We start from the raw sequence: 17353 nt of genomic DNA, 5'->3' as shown, positions 1-17353 counted from the left end.
GACATGGGTTACGGTTTGTGGGCTTTGAAAAAGAAGTGACTCTTTAGGAGTGATTTGAATAATGAGAAAAGGGAGTCTGGTAGACTGGAGCCAAGTTCCACATGTAGGGTGGCAAAACCACCACGTAACCTCAACTTCCACAGTGGAATTAAGGACGCAGATTAGGCCCAAGACCAACTGGGATTTTAGTTCCCTCTTGGGAGGCTCTCAGATACCACAGCAAGTGGAGCAGTTATAAGCCAACAGATGGGATAGAGGGGATGCGAAGGCTGGCATCACTGGCAGAGCAAGGAGGTCAGAGTGATATGGGAAGAAATGAAAGCAGAGATGCAGACAGGGGCAGAGATTCACAGGGCCTTGAAGGCAAGGGCAAAAAGTTTGAACCTAATATGGTTGGCAAAGGGGATCCACCGCACAGTCAACCAGCGTAGGAGATTTAGGTGGCAGTCCATTATCAAAGCATGAAGGAGGGCAGCAGAGGGCTGTCAGTCCTATTCAGCATAGTATGCTTCCCCTTTTCATCTTTTGGGTAGATCAGCATGGGGGGTGTTCCACTTGCAGGCACACTGTATGCTTTATAGAAGCTGCTGTATTATACTAGCTTTCTAAGTTTAAAGGAATAAAAACTTTAATGATACTTCCCCTGGCTTCTCCATTTAGTTTTCCCCGCCCACCCTCCTTTCATACAGGACTATAATATTTGCCCAGCATTAAGTATGGTTAAAGACCGCAAGTAATAAGGCAATACAAATACATGTAGATCTAACACTTATACTGGTATACAAATGATACCATCTCAATTAAAATCCTAGAAGGTAATTGATACAAATGATACCATCTCAATTAAAATCCTAGGAGGTAATTGAAAGACTTGTTGCCAACAGAGTTGTAGGAGTGCATTTAATCAGAGAGAATTGTTTCTAATATGTACTTGGACAGCAGTTAATGGACAAAACTGTTGATCTTGGATGAATACAATAACGTCTATCACATGAAACTAAAAACCTGAATGAAGAAAAAGATTAAAAGCGTGGGTGCTAGCTGACATGTTATAGCACCACACGCTGCTAGGCTGCATGGGAATGTAAACTCACTATGTCCAAAAACAATGTGACTGGAGATTGCACTTCCACTTGGATCTAGGATATGTGATTGACACCCCATCTGTTTTGGGGAAATGGCGTGCTGCTGATGAAAAATTTGAACTATAGGTCCCCTCTTTTGAGGAGTTCAGTTTAGTTGTTAGTGTAGACAGGGGAAAGTAATTTTCAACACCATGACAAGAAGCGCTGTTATGCCCATCCACTCTAGCAGCTAAACAGAAGCACCAGTTGAGAGTACCACCAGCTAGGGGTGCCTGTTGTTCAAAACTGTGAGCAAGGAGCTGTTCTCTTAAGTGTAGATGGGGCCTAAGATTTCCCAAAAATTGAAGGCTGACTGACTGTCTACAGCTGCACTATTCCAACAAAACAAAACAAAAAAATGACTTCGAAAATAAACTCATCATGTTGGTACTTTGTCTTTTCCAACATGGTGTATGCTTTGTGTTCGATCAATATTCCAGTGCAGTGGTATTCTACAAACTCAAATGCTCAGCTATCCAAAATAGTTCAACTGACTAAACAGTTTCAACATGCTAACAATTTACAAACAGACTTCTGGAACTTCCAAACCCTCTTATAAAATGATTGCCAATCCTAATAATGCTGGGTAACTAAGTCCACTCTACTCCAGTTTCCACAATAAGTAGTAGGTCTTCAAAGATGGGAAATAGTGGCATGTTAAAGTTTCACACGTGAAAGTGCAACAGAATTATTACAATTAAAATATTGTCAGCAGAATCAATAGCCTAATGCGTTTGCAAGGCCATGCGAGAGATCCAGGTTCAATACACAAGCCTGACAGAAGCTTGGCACACAATGGAAATATGACAGCATCAAGGTGCTGGACAACTGGGGTGGGAATGAATGCTGGTCACATGGAAAGCATCCCTTCTTGTGTAGTAGTAATGCTTATACATTCTATAGATTGCAACTGTGACAGTAGTGTTACCACACATATTTGAGTTGGTCTGGCATTATAGAGGGAGCTGGTAGTGACCCCAAGGCAGTGGTCCCCAACCTTTTCCAGGTGGCAGGCACCACCAAGGACTGTGGCTGGTGGACAAGCATTTGCTGAATTGCCACCGAGAAGTGGCAACGTCAAGAGGGGTCTCCGCCGAAATGCCGCCGCTTTTCGGTGGCGACGCCTCTTGATGATGCCGCTTTTCGGCAGATGCTTGTCCACCAGCCAGTACGTGGGTGCACATAGATGCCCCGGCAGGTGCCATGGCGCCTGCGTGCACCGTGTTGGGGACCCTGCCCCAAGGCCTTGTTCAAATACAACTTTTGTTCAAATTTAACCATTAATTAAATCAGTGTAACTTTTGTCTTTAGATAAGGTCTTATACCTAGCTTGCTCAACACTTTCCATTATAACCAAACCCCAAACAAAACAAACAAAAAATTTCAGGGGAGAAGTTTTCCATTCTTGGCAGGGGAATAGTGCCTTTTCTTTGTACTATGAAATTCTGTTCAGGTTTGGCAGAGATAGTGATTCTTAACAGTCTCTATTTCCCTCTCTCTCTCTGTGCAACCATAAATCTGACATGTCCAACTTTTAAGCAATCAAATATTTTTAACATTTTGGTTTTGGACTTTAAAATGTATGCGGGTAACACATAGTACAAGGACATACATATTCTATTGCATTATTTGAGAAATAACATGTAATTACAAACCTTGCTGTCAAGTCTGCATACAAGGGGACAGAGTTAAGGCTGTGCCTGTAAACTTAACTAATTTACTTTTACTTGCTTCATTGTACAAACATAAATATTCTATTAGCAGTTTAACAAGTAACTAAAAGTAAAGAACTTAGCTAAAAGACCCTGTCAGGATGCATACCAAGATTAATACGTAATTTACCTGAAGGGTTAAGGTGTTAAAATTAAACAAACAAAACAGATGCTCAAGTATTGCAGTAAACTAAAATCTTGAATTCAGTTTCTAGGTTATAGCAGTGGAATCACAATGTTCTCTTAGAATCACAGAACCATAGGGTTAGAAGGGACAAGCAAGGGTCATCTAGTCTAACTTACAGCCAAAATGCAGAATTTGTTGCGTCTTGACTCTTAGTCTGCCGTCCGCAGATTTCAGACATATGCTATAAGCTTTTCCATATGCTAATTATTCTGTTAAATTTTGCCATGTTCAGGATAACTAGATGCTCTGAAGGCAATCTCAATTTAGGACAGGGGCAGGCCTGAGGGCCACATCGGGTTTCTGAAATTGAATGGAGGGCCTGTTAGGGGAGGCTGTGCCTCCCCAAACAGCAGGCATGGCCCAGGCCCTGCCCCCTATCCGACCTCCCCTGCTTCTCTCCGCTTGACAGCCCCCCCTCCCCCCCAGGACCTCTGCCCCATCCAACCACCCCTTCTCCCTGTCCCCTACCCGCCCCTGGAACCTCTGCTCCTGACTGCCCCCTGCCACCCCATCCAACACCCTCTCTCCTCCCTGACTGCCCCCCCCCGGACCTCTGCCTCCATTCAATCCTCCTGTTGCCCACCCTCTGACTGCCCTGACCCCATCCACACCCCCACCCCCTGACCACTACCCCAAACTCCCCTGCCCTCTATTCAACCCTCCCCCCCGCTCCCTGCCCCCTTACTGTGCTGCCTGGAGCACTGGTGGCTGGCAGCGCTACAGCCACACCACCTAAAGTGCCAGGACAGGCAGGAGCTCGCAGCCTCGCCGCCCAGAGCATTGCTCCGGCGGTGCAGTGAGCTGAGGCTGTGAGGGAGGGGGAACAGCAGGGGAGGGGCCGGGGGCTAGCCTCCCAGGCCAAGAGTTCAGGGGCTGGGCAGGAGGGTCCCACGGGCCGGATGTGGCCCGCGGGCTGTAGTTTGCCCACTTCTGATTTAGGAGATGGAAGGGAAAGAGGGAAGAAGCAAACAATCATTTTCAGCCTACTCAGTTCTGAAACCTTGCAGCAGCAATTCTGGTTTTTAGGGGGACAAATAACTTCCGGAAATTATTTGGAAGCTAATAATTGTGAAAACTGGTCTAAGCTGAATTTGTCCACTAACATTAACAAACCTGTCATAGTAGGAACTTTCTCTAGTTAGCTTAATAAAACTGCCACATAGCTTAAAATAAGCCTGCTAAACCCAGGGTTGTGAGCTCAATCTTTGAGGGGGCCATTTAGGGATCTGGGGCAAAAATCTGTCTGGGGATTGGTCCTGCTTTGAGCAGGGGGTTGGACTAGATGATCTCCTGAGGTCCCTTCCAACCTGATATTCTATGATACACTGTAACAACTCTTGGGGGCCAAATTGCAATCCTTTACTCCTGCCAATACAGCCCCACGCCCTTTAATTGGAATAACTAGTGTTAATAAGGCCCGTAGGATCCTCAGGCCTGTGGCCGCCACTGAACTGAGAAACTGAACTGCCTCCTCTTTGAAGGAGATGCTGTGCACCCTCGTTTTCCATCAGTGAGAGTTGAAGGTGCACAGCAGCTCCGAGTACATGAAAGTAGCTATTGCTGCACTGAGGGATCGTTGTAAAATGGGGTCAAGTTAGAGCCACTTCTCTCCACAGCCCCACCAGACCTGGAACTGTGGAGGGGAGAACCCCTGCTCCTGGGGGCACTAGGAGCCAGGTGGCATCCCCACTTCCCCCAGCCACATGGCCTCCAGAATGAAACTGTGGGGATGAACTGGTCAGAGATTACAACCGGCAGTAGCAGATGGAGAAGCAGGGACCAGTAGTCACAGAGAATGACTGCAGTCTCACTCAGAACATTTTACCTCTGGCACTGACTGGCTGTCTAGGGAAGGGCAGGATTGGAAAAACCTTTGGCTGTCCATCCAGGTAATCTCCTCCCATCATAATCCCTGTTCACTCCACTTGTATGTGCTATCCCCTTCTCCTGTCTATCTAGATTGCAAGCTCTTTGGGGCAGGGGCTCTCGTTATACATTTGTACAGTGCATGAATGTACCACCCCAGAGCCCCGTTCTTGGTTCTCTACTAGGCTCTACCATATCATAAATAAAAAATGAAAAAAGGGGTCAGATTAAGTAATCAGAATGGTCCCTCAAGATTTTCAGAATGCAGGATAGCTGAGGGGCTTATGTCTTCAGGACTATCCTTAGTCGCACAGCACCCAGCTTCATCATGAGAGACAGGAGTTAAATAAAATAATTCCCTGTGTTCATTTAACTTTACAAATTGAGAAGCAGGTAATTTGGTGCCCAATCCTGCAGCTATTACTTACAGGAGTAATCCCACTGACTTCTATGGAGCAAGTCACATGAGTAAGGGCTGACAGAACATTCCCAAAGTCTTCCAAGGAAAGACTATTTAAAATGACAGTAGTTAGGATGTAGGAATTCTAAGAAAAATCAATGTTAGCTGCAGAGTCTAAAATTAAAGGAGGTCTGGTTTTGATGCTTTCAGTACATGCAGTATGTTTCTGGCATAAATCCAGTGGCATATGAAGTACTTGTGGACAATGTCTGCCAAGAGCTAGAAATACAGCACTTAGGCTTTGAAGAACAAATAGCATCTCTGTTTCCATTCAATGCACTTTAAAAAAAATTAAATCAAGGTGATCCTTCTGAGGGCCTGACTGCATTCGAACTAACTGGCATGCTTTAGTAAATGCTGTAATCAATAGATGCCGATTGGAAGGGAATCAACGCCTGCCATTTTATAATCCATTCCCCTAGTGACAAAGTTTATATATACAGATGTTAAACTTCACTGTATTACAAATGCAGTTTCCCTCCCAATGTCAGGCCAATGCTCAACAGAAGCTCAGTGCCTTCCTTTGACCTGCCTCTAGTTCGCACTCCCACTTACACAAATTCCACCAATTGTTTAGTACTGCATATAAAAGAAAATCAGAGCAAACAAAGATAGTTGGAATGTAAGGATATGTCTACACTGCCCATGTTGTGCCCAGCGCTGTGACGTGACTAGTGTAGTCACGCTATATCGCCAGGGGAGAGCTCTCCCGGCAATAAAAAAACCCACCCCAGATGAGCAGTGATAGCTTTAGAAAGATCTGTCCGTACTGGCGCTTTTCAGTGCTAAAACTACTGTCGCTTAGACACCCGTGAACGACTAAAGTTTTAGCGCTGAAAGTGGCAGTATAGACACAGCCTGAGACACTCAATTAAAGTGCTTTATCAGTTCATATATCATGCTTCACGCATCTGTACCTCAGTTTACATACCTCAGTCCTGACCTAACCCCCAGCATAGACAATGCCATGGAAGAATTATTTTGTCGACCTAGCTACTGCCTCTCTGAGAGGCAGACTACCTACACCGATGGAAGAATTCTCCCATTGGCATAGATAGTATCTACTCAGAAGCATTAACAGTTCTAAATGTAGACCAGGGGTTGGCAGCCTTTCAGAAGTGGTGTGCCACGTCTTCATTTATTCACTCTAATTTAAGGTTTTGCGTGCCAGTAATACATTTTAACATTTTAGAAGGTCTCTTTCTATAAGTCTATAATATATAACAAAACTATTGTTGTATGTAAAGTAAATAAGGTTTTTAAATGTTTAAGAATCTTCATTTAAAATGAAATTATAATGCAGAGCCCCCCAGACCGGTGGCCAGGACCCGGGCAGTCTGAGTGCCACTGAAAATCCGCTTGTGCGCCGCCTTTGGCACGTGTGCCATAGGTTGCCTAGCCATGCTGTAGACAAATCCTAAGTCATCACACAGCAAGGCAACCTAGTCACTCTGCACTGCAGTCTCCGCATCTGTAAGATGGAGATAAAAATATGTAGGGCTCAATGTGGCTTACACAGGAATGGAGCGAACAATCCATCTGCTCCCAGGGAGTCAGGGTGGAGCATGTCCACACTCTCACCATGGCCAACGTAAGTCAGTGCAGGAAAATATCATGGCCACATCTCCTTTTGGGGTATCTTGCTCCCCAGGAGGTGCTAGAAGTGAGTAGACTCTGGGCTTCTCTACAGTTGAAACACTACAGGAGACAGCTGCAGCAGCACCACTGGAGCACTTCAGTGTACACACTTCCTAAGCTGACAGGACAGGGTCTCCTATGGTCATAGGTAACCTACCTCCTCGACAAGTGGTAGCTAGGTTGATGTAAGAATTATTCCATCGACCTAGCACTATCTACATTGGGGGGTTAGGTTGGCTTAACTACATCACTCGGGGTGTGGATTTCACATCCTTTAGCAATGTAGCTGGGGCAACCTAACTTTCTAGCTTAGACCAGGGCCAGTGATTGTACCTGGCCAACGCGGGAGAGATGCAAGACAGGATGCTTTTTGAACCATCCCCTCTCCTTGCAAACCCAGACACAACCTGGCCCTTTAGGGCCACAGAGTGTTAGTGTTCACATGGCCTGTTGGAAAATATTAGCTCTTTGCCTCTCCCTACCACACATGCATGGCTACACTTCTTCCCAGCCTCTCCTGGCTGTAAGAAAAGGCAAGGGTTAACTCTCCCTTCACCATCTTGGATCAGATACCTATTTCTGCTGCTGTTCAGAGAGACACTGCCAACTTAAATCAGCTCTCCTCTCCAAAACTCAAGATTTCAGTAACTGAAAGATCAGAGAAGGATATTATGTCTCTATTTTTACAGACCATTTCCCCTGTATAGTCAGGGGTTTCCCCTGCTGAATGTGTGGGTCTTTCAGAGCAGCAAGGAAATATTATAAATAGGAAAAATACAATTACGAAACTGCAAATATTGGCAGCAGGACTCAGAAACAGGTGCAGCAGGTAAAGTTACTTTTAAACACATTTACTGAAGCAGACTAGATCGTCTTCATGAAGTCCCTATAGTTTTCCCCAGCAACAGTGTGATGTTTACAAGAATCTACTCTGTTTCACATCTGCTACTCAGAAAGCTGTGGGCAGAAACTAGGGAAAGAAATGAGTGATCAGTTGTTTGTCTAGGATTTTATTATAGATTCGAACACATTATGTAACTTGTTCTACCAGCTCCAGAATATAAAAAGAACAATTACATATGACAATGAGCTTACTTATATTAGCATGTTCAGAAACACGACACTGAGCATAAAACACTGTCATTATCCAATAAGTGTGAGCATTCTAATCGCATGATTGCTGAAATTATTATTCAGGAAGGAAGGGACGGAGGTAGGAAAAGGGTGAGGCTCCTATCTACATAGTTCAGATAAGCAAATTCATTCTTTCTGCAAGCCCATTTTATGGCAGCTCAAGAATTTTGATCTCCTGTATGACCCACGCTGGGAGAATAGGTAACATAAGACTTGTCAATGATATTTCATACCTACTTAAAAAAAAGGGCTGAAAGATCTTCTTAGAAATATATGGAGAATGTTAAATTGTCGGCACTGTTTTTGCTGGAGGGCTCCTTGGAGGACCAGAGAATATCTGCTAGCCCTTCATTGAAGGAGCCTGGGTGAATCATTAACAAATGTATTTCCTCCCAGATGTATTTCAGAAGTTTTATTTACAGGTATTAAAAAGATTTTAACTGGTTTGGCTACTATCCCTTCCTGTCTCAATTGCTCGGTTTTCCACCACTAGTGATGTAATAATCTCACTAGTTCTCCAATAATCCAATCCTCTCTCAAAAATTGAGTAGATAATACCTCTTATTTCTCAGGCAAAAAGCAAGTTGAAAATAACTTCGCTGGAAAAAGAAGGCCTTGGTGTGTGAGGTTTTCTTTATACTCTTATGAAGCAATAAAGGGGGCAAAAGCACTTCAAATGTCACTTTACAGGCGTATTTATTCAAGGTGGCACAGCAAGCATGAGCACATGTACTCTAGAGCTTTCACCAGAGGTTGAGATTCATTATTCCCTCTTAACCCACCCTTCATCCAAACACAAAACTCCCTTAATTACACATCACTCATGGCAGAAAATGGGGTAGGTGCATGAGGCTGTCGTCTAGGATTAAGGCCAGGCTACCTACCACTCAATAAATTACAGAAGAAAGAATGCCAAACTATATTCATTTTCTGAGATAGGAAGACTACCTTCTAAGTCAATATGCAACCAACAAGTTTGGCCCATGCAATGACAACACAGATTTGGGAAATCTGTATGTATTTTGTGGTGTTTGCTTTCTAAAACTGCAGTTGAATTACAATGATGGTTGACTCAGTAACACTAACGCAGAAGCAATGGCTCACTGGATATTGGATTCTGGTTTCACACATGGAAATGCAAGGCTTTTCTTCCATATGACAACAAATGCTACAGATTTAAAAAAAATCTCATGTGGTTTTTGACAACAATCTCTTCCCCCAACTCAGAAACAAGTGTCAAGCCCTAGACTTCCAAAAAAGGTACTGCATAGTCCATTTAAAAAATGAACCAAAAATATACCTCATTTAAGTTAAGTAATGTTTAGTGCACTAAACACGTACACTCCCACATTTAGCAATGCACATTTAAAGTTACCTTTGATTATCCAATGAAATATAACAATGATCCAATCACCACAACTTGAATTACTAGCTGCATTTCATTTTCTACCATGTTTAAGCATTCCTTAGAGTATTTAAAGCAGTTCAGGGAAAAAGCAAACTAATGCCAAATGAAGGAGAAGAAAAAAAAAAGTTACAGCAATGATGGGAAACAGCAGAACTGACATATTTTTAGAATTAGCAACTTATCCCAAGAGGTGCATAATAGAAGGAAAACAAGCTACAAGTTCTTTGAAAGGAAGTGAATTACTCTATAGTAAGCCACATGTGTGATGCATTTTAAAAAGATTCCTAACCACATACCAGACATTTGGTTTAGCTACATGAAGTGACAGTTCTGTTGTCATATTTTCCCAGTTGAACCTTGTGTTAAAACACCGTTAAAGCAATCCACATACTTCCATAAATGGCATAGTGAAATGTAAAAACATTAGAAAAATGGAAAGGGTGTATTAAGGTAGCATTACTGATACAATAGAGTAGCAATCAATGTGCAGAGAGACTCTGAAAGTGCACTAACAGAAATAAAGCCCATGACCCTTCTTGGGACTTCCTTAGAGGCCACTTCTTTTATAATTTAATATGATTTTTTTTTTAAATGCAGAGGATCTAAGTGAAGTGCTCAGACAAGTTTACAACTATATTGGCTACAAACCCACCATTTAAGTTGTTTAACACTGCTGATGACTAGGGCACTACCAAATTCACAGCCTTGAAAAACATGTCACTGACCGTGAAATCTGGTCTTCTCTGTACTCTTGCCCTATTCTACACAGATTTCACGAGGCAGATCAGTCACAGATTTCACGGGGCAGATCAGTCTTTCTCAAACTGGGGGTCTGGACCCAAAGAGAGGTTATGGGAGGGTGAGAAGTCACAAAGCTTTTGTAGGGGCATTGCAGTATTGCCACCCTTACTTCTGCGCTGCCTTAAGAGTTGGGTGGTCAGAGAGTGGCAGCTGCTGGCCAGGCACCCAGCTCTGAAGGCAGCACCATGCCAGCAGCAGAGAAGTAATGGTGGCAATACCATACTATGCCATCCTTACTTCTGCGCAGCTGCTGGTGACAGATCTGCTTTCAGCAGCCGCCACTTTCTGGCTGCCCAATTATGAAGTCAGTGCTGCTGCCACCAACAGTGCAGAAACAAGGGTGGCAATACTGCAACCACCCTACAGTAACTTTGTGAACCCCAGAACCCCCTTTTGGGTTAGGACCCCTACAGTTATAACACCATGAAATTTCAGATTTAAATAGCTAGAATCATGACATTTACTATTTTTAAAATCCTATGACCATGAAAGTGACCAAAATGGATCACAAATTTGGTAGGGGCCTGCTGATGACCAATGAACACAGTGATCTGTGATTCAGGGTGGAGAAAAAACAGTCACAGATGGTGCAAATTTACAGGCTTCAACAGAGAGGTGTGATGAAAACACAAGATCTAGAGTTTCTGGTTCCTTAAATTCTAATAATGGTTCTGGCACCAATTTAATGATTGGCCTGAGGTAAAGCACTTAAGGCCTATACCTGTCCCCCCACATTAATGGGGAAGCACATACTGATTTTAATGGATGCAATACTAGGCCCCTATTCTTTGTGCCTCAGTTTCCACTCCCCTTTGTGTGTAAAATGGGGGTGCCTATCCTAGCTCAAGGGAAAGGGGGGATTTTTAATGTTTGTAAAGCATTCTGAAGATGAACAAAGTGATACATAATTGCAAAACTATACTTGAAAGACTAAGGGCTAAATATGTCCAAGTGGAAGAATTAGTGCGTAAGGGAGACTATAATCATTTATGGTGAACTGCTTCAAGGGACAAGTCTGATTAGGAAGGATCATTACAGATTAATAGATTTTAAGGCCAGAAGGGATCGTTATGATCATCTGGTCTGACCTCCTGAATAACACAGGCCATAGAATTTCACCCAGCAATTCCTATATCAAAGCCATACCACCCTGTGGTGGAACTAGAGCAGGAGTCCCCAACGCGTGCGCCCGCTTACTGGCTGGCGGACGAGCATCTGCTGAAATGCCGCTGAGAAGCTGTGTCATCCAGAGGTGTTGCCGCCGAAATGTCGCTGATTTTCGGTGGTATTTCGGCAGCGATGCCCCTGGGTGACGCTGCTTGTCGGCGGCATTTCGGCGGTGATGCCTATTGACGTTGCTGCTTGTCTGTGGAATTTCGGCGGATGCTCATCCGCCACCACGGACCTCCGTGGCTCGTTGCCTGGCGCCAGACAAAAAAGGTTGGGGACCACTGAACTAGAGAATATAATTTTAGAAAGACGCTCAATCTTGATTTAAAGACTTCCCTAGGTAAACTGTCCCAATAGTCCATTACCTTCACTATTAAGAATTTGCTCCTCAATTCTAGCTTGAATTTATCTAGCTTCAGACACCGGATTTTGTTATGCCTTTGTTTGCTAGGTTAAATAGCTCTCTACTATCAGAAATGTCAGTACTAACAGACCATGATCAAGTCACCTCTTAACCCTCTCTTTGATAAGATGGAGGTTTATGTGATTAATGAATTACAGGCCTAATTATTAGTACTTGGACAAAACACAACTTGGCTGATATTGCTGAACTGCCAATATGCAGAGGGGCATACCAAAAGTCTCATCGGCCTCTGTGGGATGCATAGCTGAAATTTGCTGCAGCCTGCTCCACTAGAGAGCAGAGCGGGAGTGTTTGTGGTTCACCTCAGATAGCTGGCCACATGCTAGATATTGGCATGGGATCAGAGATCACAGGTGTGTATGTAAACTGTGCCCTTGAGAAGGGTATCACATCACCACACCTCATTGTGAGGCTGGGGTGCACCATTCCCACTGAGAGCAAGGGCCTGATTTGGCTGTGCACTATTGGAGGTCATACAGAAAAATGCTGGGTTGTAATAGAGATTACTACTTTTCCCTACAACAGTTCTAGCAAAGGGTTGGTAGGACTTTATAAAGCCAGCAAGACAGTGACTCTTAAATACTCTCTTCCTCACAGGCCAATCATATTCAGATTTGAGACAGGTGAAGCAGAAGGGAAGATGTCTAGAATGCAGGTGGCATATGTCTCTCTACCAGTGGGATCCATCATAGCATACAGAGTTTTTGAAAGTGATTTACTATACAATTAATAATTTTCAAATTACATTTAATATGTTCTTTTCTGAATCTGCCAGGGGTTCATTCAAGACCATCATTTTTCTATGTTGGAAACATAGGATTCTTACTGCATTTAAAGTGAAAAATGCAACAGGCCAAGATTCAGTTTTTATAATTACATTTGAAGTTTTTTTAATGTTATTTTGGGCATGTCATAAAGGAGTTTTAGTTTTGTCAGGAATTTCCAGTAAAAAACAAAAGTACAAAGATAGAATAAAAACACAAGACGATATGATTTCTGAATGCTTCATTACTAGCTGTATGTTAAACTAGAAACACTGTTTTAAAGCAGTTTGTGCTGATGAATTATGTCAGGTCTATTGGAAGAATGTTAGTGAAATCTAGGATACCAATAAATTTTGTTTTGTGGTGGAGTGAAAACATGAGAGTGGTGTGTGTATTTGCCAAATCCCTGTCCCTCTCACTCCTCCCCGCAACTACCTCAGAATCTAGTAACATTAAGAAAGGTAGTGGCAGCACAGAGGAAACGAAAAGGAAGGAACATATGGTCCAAGTCTGCATGATGCTGAGTACACTCAACTCTGACTGACTTTGATGGGAGTTGTGGGTGCTTGGAATTTCTTAGGATTAGGCCCTTAAGAGTTTTTTGCATTTGTCTGACCCTCTCGCCATTACTCTGTCTACCCAGATACACTGTAAGTACCAAATCAAGGGTGCAACACCAATTTTAGTGAAACTAATGGCCTCTGGCTGCAGCGTGCAATATACACACATATCCTCTGACAAGTAAATTGAAATGAAACAAACTAGATCAGATGGAAACATGCTCACTTTGTTCCACTGAAACTGGCTCGGCAGTATTTAGCAGTGCTTGACCTAGTTCCTACACCAACTCTTCACTGTCATTTCCTTAGACAGCTTGTCAATGCAGTTGTGAATCTAGAGATTAAGGAATGAAAGTTTGGAAACAAACAATCTGGGCTCTCTCTGTTAAAAGTTCTCTGACTGTAGATGGTATTGTGATCTAAGCAATAGGGTACACTGTACAAAGAGGCTACTCTGGCACTAACAGCCCAGTACTTCATAATAGCTGATATGCAGCAAAAGGCTTCAGCCTTGAAGCAACTGCTGAATACTACTTTACTGCACTCTGAAATGAATGTTTGGATTTTGATTTCTGACACTGCCCCTAACTAGAGAAATCAATGTTAACTCTCCATCCCGCTTTTCAATCAATAAAGAGATCAGTATCTGCAAACAGCTTTAGGGCTAGTCTACGCTACTGGGTTAGGTCAATGTATGCTGCCTTGTGTCAATCTAGCTGTGGAAGTGTCTTCCCTTAAATCTGGCTCCCACCGAGGTAAGCAGCTCTCTATGCCAATTTAGTAACACTACGTCCCCGAGCGGCGTATGGTCACAGTCAATGTAATTAGGTTGACGTAGAGTGACACTGCGCTGATTACGTCAACTGTTACTGGCTTTCGGGGCTGTCCCACAATACCCCTCACCAACAATACAATCGATGCAAGTGCTCCTGGTGAGGACACGCACCACCAAAACAAGAAGCCCCCACAGAAGTGATTTAGCAACCAATGTAAGTTAGGTCGACATAATTTTGTAGTTTAGACATGGCCTTTATTTTCAAACTAGCTTAATTGTTGTATTCCACAATTCTTTTTAAACAAGGCTTTTCTCTTCTTTTATAGAAAAAATATTAGGACTAGATTTACTACTCACAAAAGGGAGATACAAATATTGTTGGCCTGAGGCAAATGCTGTGCTCAGTTGTCCTACACAGCTGTACCACTGTACCTCAACCCTGACATTAAACAGTCCTGTTTTCAGTTTTGGGATTCTTGACAGGAGAAGCAAACAACACTGATGCTGAACTGTACAATGGTTTCCTAATATACTGAAATCAGGATTATGAGAAGACTAAACAAACTCATTTTCATTTGGAACCTCAGTAATTATTTTTGAACTCTGATCTCAGAGGTAAAATGCTAGTGCAATTCACAGAGTCCAAAGCCAGAAGGGACCATTGCGATCATCTAATTTAACCTCCTGTATAACACAGGCGACAGAACTTCCCTGAAATAATTCCTAGACCATTGACTTGCTGAACCTCCTAGACCCGAATACTTTAGCTGCATGAGGAAGATATCAAATCAAGTTATATCTGACCAATGCCCCCCAATAAAGCACTTCCCAAAAACAGTAACAATATTCTATGTCTTCTAAAATAAAATTAGTTTAAAAACTGGCACATAAAAACTAAGTCTCTTTGCTAGCTAATTCTAGATTATTAAAATTCATTAACCACCATATTATATGCTTTGGTCAAGAATAACTAGCGATTTTAGATGTCCAATTTGAGAGCCTCAAAGAGGCTTGATTTTCAGACTGAGTACTCAGCAATTTTTGAAAATCGGACCTTTTAAAAAAGACATCTTATGTTTGGCACCCAAAAACTGAGACAACCACAATCACTAGTCACATTTACAAACAAAATTACATTTTTTTAAAAAAAATTCTTAACCACGTTCTACTCCTCAAAACAAATAATTCAGGAAACTTGCATAGGAAACCTTCAGTGTAGGTTACGCAAAACACATTTACAGCGTGCAAAGTGCTAAATCCAGTCATCTTAACAGGACATTACATCTTTCCTATTTTGCAACATTTTATGTTCACAAAAAAACCTCAACCTTCTTCTCACCCCCACCTTGCAAATTCAAGATGGGAGGGAAATCATCATTTTGCTGAGCATGTTCAGGAACAACCTTTGCAGTTCAGTCTATTACCAACTAAAATTATAAAATATTATACAGTGGTAGATTTTAAACTGTCAGTCCAACTTATAAAACAAAAACAAATGTAAGGCCTTTGAAAGTAATATGAAAAAACAAAGTACTACTGTTAAACTACTGCAGGCATGTATATAGGTAAGGGACTATGTGTAGCAGAGATCAAGATAACTGCATATTTTGGGTCACATTTACTTACAAGAAAGCTGAAAGTTATCAGTATAAAAGTATTGGCCACTCTTCCTGTTAAGAGATTTTTGGGGTGGGGGGATGGGAAGGAATCACGTCTGAAAATATAGCTGTTCTTCCTCTCTGCCTTTTAAATTCATCTCCTTTTTTATAATAGTGTCTCCCAGTTGATATTTTACCTCTGCAAATACACTGCTTACCCCTGTAAAGCGTGTGGGGAGGTAGGTTGCACAAATTTTGTTTCTTCTGGCAAACTAAAGCTGTGCTGGATCACAGATCCTTTGTAAACGAGCCATAACACACAGGAGAGGGGCACAGAAAAATAGGTCTGCACATTGTAATTCTAAGGAAGCTTAAAAATAGAAAGACCAGAATAAAAATTCAGCTTCCTTATCGGTTATGGGAGTCCCTCCCAAGTAAACAGCGGCAAAATATTTTGTCATACAGGAAAATAAAGACTTGCAGCTTAACACGCGCAAACAAAATCCCCCTTTGTTTTGTTTTTACCCGTCCGCCCCCAGGCCACTCCGCTAGCCGGGTTCAGAGAGGGATTTGTGCCAAAAGGAAATGAAGTCAGAGCTCAGGGGACGCAGCTTGTTTGGGGGACCAAAACTCACTGAAGTTTGAAAGGAATCCAACGAAGCCAGGGGAGCGTTCTCAGCGGCAACCCCCACGGGCCAGGGCCAGGGCCGGGGCCGGGCTCAGCGGCGCACTCCGCTCGGCCGGGGAAGAGGGGGCTGCGCGTGGGGGCGGCTGGGGAATTTCCCCGGTGAGGACCGGGGCGAACAGCGCTACCCAGCGAGGCGGGTGTGGGCACGGACCCGCGCACCCGCCCCCCTGCCAAGGGGGGGGGGGCGCAGCCCGGGACAGCGGGGTGCACCAGAGGGGATTTCTGCCCCCGCCCCGCCCCGCCCCGCCCGGGTAACAGGTACCGGCCCACAGTCCCGGCACTCACCTGGCGCCCGGCGTCGCGATTCCTTGCGGCTCGAGCCCCGCGGCCGGAGACGCGCCCCCGCCGCTATGGGTCCAGACCCCCCGCAATGGGGAAGGGGGGGAGAAGTTCCGGGCTGGGGCGCGGAGCCCAGAGCGCCTCCCGCTCAGCCGGCAGGGATCGGGGAGCTCCCTTTGTGGCCGGGATGGGCGCGAGCTGCCAACCGCCAGCGAGCTTCCAGCGCTCTGGGTCGGCGGCGGCGGCGGTAGCGGCGGCTCCAACACCCCACCGGGTGGGCGGGGCTCGGTGACCTCATCACTCCGCGCCATCGCGCGGGGAATGATGGGAGTTGTAGTTCTCTCTCCCTCCCGCGGGCGCTGGGGGGTTACTCTCTGCCCTCACTGGGGGGGTTGATTTTGCCAGAGGAGGTTCCCAGCCCTTTGGGCGGCGGGTGCAGGAGCAGCCGGACTCCAGCCCACCCTGGCCTGGATCCCACCCTGGCCAGTGCCAGAGCTTCAGGAAAGGCTACAGAACAGGGCAACGATGGGGTGATCCGTCCCGTCTTCCACTCCCCCCGCGCTGCTGGCAGTCCGAGGCGCCTCCCCAGCCCCCCTGCCTGGGCAGTGTCCCGCCCCATAATAGCTCTTGGTGGACCTATCCTCTGTGAACGTAGCTCATTCTTTTCTGAACCCACTTATACTTTTTGGCCATGACAACCAGTGGCGGATTAGCCACTGGGCCAATGGGGCCCAGGGGCCCCGGCCAATTGGGGGGCCCTGGAAA

General features: G+C 44.4%; 1 protein-coding gene across 1 annotated transcript in view; it reads right to left on the bottom strand.

Moving 5' to 3' along the window:
* PELI1 (pellino E3 ubiquitin protein ligase 1) overlaps window positions 1-16831 on the bottom strand; it is a 59814-nt gene extending 42983 nt beyond the window's left edge. The window contains exon 1 of the mRNA XM_045011039.1: window positions 16595-16831. The gene's annotated coding sequence lies outside the window, so the exon portion shown is untranslated. The remainder of the gene's footprint in view (window positions 1-16594) is intronic.
* Window positions 16832-17353: the final 522 nt, after the last annotated feature.

Source organism: Mauremys mutica, chromosome 3, assembly GCF_020497125.1.
Source record: "Mauremys mutica isolate MM-2020 ecotype Southern chromosome 3, ASM2049712v1, whole genome shotgun sequence".
Taxonomy (NCBI): domain Eukaryota; kingdom Metazoa; phylum Chordata; order Testudines; family Geoemydidae; genus Mauremys; species Mauremys mutica.
This window is presented reverse-complemented; position numbering and strand designations above follow the sequence as displayed.